We start from the raw sequence: 3,146 nt of genomic DNA, 5'->3' as shown, positions 1-3,146 counted from the left end.
AATGTAAAGAAAACAATAATCCTCACCACTGGATAAATAAATAACATCCACATAAATGGAGAAAAGATTGAAGTGGTCAATGACCTCATTTTGCTTGAATCAGCCATCAACACTCATGGAAGCAGCAGTCAGGAAACCAAATGACATATTGCATTAGGCAAATCTGCGGCACAAGACCTCTTTAAAGTGTTGAAGAGCAAAGATGTCAGATAAAGAACTAAGGTGCATGTGACAAAAGCCATGGTACTTTCAATAATCTCATATGCATGTGAATGTTGGATAGTGAATAAGGAAGACCATATAATTCATGCATTTGAGTTATGGTATTGGAGGAAAATATTAAAGGTACTGTGGGCTGCCAAAAGAACAAATATATCTGTTTTGAAAGAAATACAGTCAGAGTGCTCCTTGGAAGCCAGGATAGCCAGAGTTCATCTTTCATATATTGGACACACTCTCAGGAGGGATCAATCACTGAAGAAGGATATCATGTTTGTTAAAGTGGAGGGTCACAGAAAAAGAAGAAGACCCCCAATGAGATGAATTGGTACAGTGGCGGCATCAATGGGCTCAAACAGCAACGACTGTGAGGTTGGCCCAAGTTCGGTAAGTGTTTCGTTCTGTTGTTCACAGGGTCACTATGAGTCAGTATTGACTTGATGGTCCTTAACAATAACAACAATTGTGTTACATACATTTATTAAATCCCTGCATTTATCCTAACAAAGAAAATAAGTATTATATTAGATAGTTGACCTCTGATTCTATTTCTGTTTTAAAGTTATTTATTTCCTTCATGATATATCACTGATTCATAGAGCTTTACTTTGTGAGTGTGTGAAATTAAAGGCATGAAATTCAAGTATATTTAAACTTCAAGCATTTTCTTTTATATTTCTCAGTATAAAAGTGAATCCAGTATTTATAACTGGATGGTACTAGTCATGTCAAATTTAACATATCCATAACTGAACTGGTGATTACCAATACAACCTTGCTTTTTCAAAGGATTATCCATTTAATGGCAATTCATTCACTCACTTGGAGGTATTAAAGATAGGTAATTTGGAATCATAATTGGTTGCTCTGTTTTTCTTACACTTTCCATACAATTCCCCAGAAGACTTACTGTGCCTTCCATCAAAATATCTTTATATCATATATTGCCTTTTCCTTCCCCAGAAATAACCCCTGTCTGGTGTGGCACCATAGTATAAGCATTCAGCCTCAAAGTTGGTGCTCCAAACCAACCAACTTCTCCTGGGAAACTCTATACAGCGTCACTATGAGTCTGAATCTATTTGACAGCACTTAACAATAAAAACAACAACTATCAAGTATAGGTTTACACATAGAAACATTCTTCATGGTTACCAGGGAGAAGAGGGGAAGAGAGACAGAAAAACTAGCTCTATAGACAATAATTCATATAATACTTGTCCTTTTGTCTTTGACTTATTTTACTCAGCACACTTGTAATATCATCCAAATTAATTGATGCTGTAAAATATTTCAAAACTTCATCAGTACTCTTTATTGTTGAAGTCTTGGTGTGGTGCTGTAGGGTAAGCACAGCGCTGCAAGTTTGGTTTGAACTGTAAGCCAGCAGTTCAAATCCACCAGCCACTCCTTAAAAACCCTATACTGGGTTGCTATGAGTGGGAACTGAAGGAAAGACACTTAACAACTCTTTACTGCTGTATATTATTCCATTGTATATATGTACCACTGTTTTATCTATTCATTTATTCAATGATAGGCATTAATTTGTCTCTCTTTGTAACTGTGAATGCTGTAATAAACATGGGTGTGCATATGTCTGTTCATATCACAGTCTCTTATTTCTCTAGGATATATATCTAGGAGTGTGATTGCTGGATTGTATGGTATTTCTATTTTTAGTTTTTGAAGGAAGCACCATACCATTTCCATACTGGTTTAACATTTGCAGTCCCAACAGCAGTGTATAAGTGCTGCCTTTGCAAGTATTTATTGATTTCTGTTTTTTTGTTTTTGTTTTTTTTTTCCTGATCTGTGCCATTATTGCCAGAGTGAGTTGACATCTCATCTACATATGCAACCAAGTCAGATGAGACTCATAGCAATCCTGTATAAGGTTTCCAAGGAATGGCTTGCACAAAAGAAAAAAAACACTGCCCAGTCTTGTGCCAACCTCACAATCATTGTTACACTTAAGCCCATTGCTGTTGCCACTGCACCAAGCCAGCTCATTGAGGGACTTTCTCTTTTTCACTGATGTACCATTTTGAGTTGTGCCCCATCAGTAAATGAAGGTCCCAAAGTTTTACTCCATTTGCGTCATCACAGTTGACTCTACTTTGAGGGAGTAGATCTTACCCAGTCTGATTTTCAGGGCCTTACATCCTGAGGGACTCCTGATGTGGCACTGTAGGATCAGCACTGGATCAAAAACCACAGGGTCAGCAGTTCAAGCCTACCAGCTACTCTTTGGAAACCCTACTATTCAAGTTTGATATGAGTGGGTGGGAATGACTTGACGGCATTTAACCGCAACAACAGCACACTCTAAGGGGTTCACCTTCTGGTACTATATCTGACAATATTCTGGTGCTCTTCATCAAGTTTCAGTATTCGATATTCTGGTGTTATTTGACAGTATTCCAGTGAGATTCATACGTTTTCATTGACTAAATATTCGGAAGTCTGTCTTAATCTGGAAGCTCAGCTAAAACCTGTCCACCATGGGTGGCCCTGTTGCATTTAAATTACTAGTGGCATAGCTTCCAGAATTATAGCAACATGCAAGCCACCAAAACCACAGTACATGAACTGACAGAAGAGTGGTGGAGGAGTGGCTGGTAGGTTTGAACTTCTGATCTTGTGATTAGAATTCCAGTGTTTTTCCTACAGTGTCACACAAGGACTCCACAGATAATTATTGTAGTAAATAAGTATTTATTTAATGTTTAAACTAATACATAATGTTATTGTTGTTAGTTGCCATCAAGTCGGTACTGACCCATAGAGACCTTATGCACAGCTGAACGAAACAGTGCCCCATCCTGGGCCAACCTCACTACTGTTGCCACACTTGAGTCCATCCATGCTGCCACTTTGCCAATCCATCTCATTGGGGGTCTTCCTCTTTTTCTCTGACCTTCCAC

The 3,146-nt window shown here is 38.2% G+C and overlaps 1 protein-coding gene across 4 annotated transcripts in view; it reads right to left on the bottom strand.

Moving 5' to 3' along the window:
• EPHA5 (EPH receptor A5) overlaps window positions 1-3,146 on the bottom strand; it is a 688,281-nt gene that overhangs the window by 53,469 nt on the left and 631,666 nt on the right. The window lies entirely within an intron of this gene.

The sequence above is a fragment of the Chrysochloris asiatica genome, unplaced genomic scaffold (assembly GCF_000296735.1).
Source record: "Chrysochloris asiatica unplaced genomic scaffold, ChrAsi1.0 scaffold00322, whole genome shotgun sequence".
Classification (NCBI taxonomy): Eukaryota; Metazoa; Chordata; class Mammalia; order Afrosoricida; family Chrysochloridae; genus Chrysochloris; species Chrysochloris asiatica.
The sequence above is the reverse complement of the archived record's forward strand: the minus strand, read 5'-3'. Positions and strand labels throughout refer to the sequence as shown.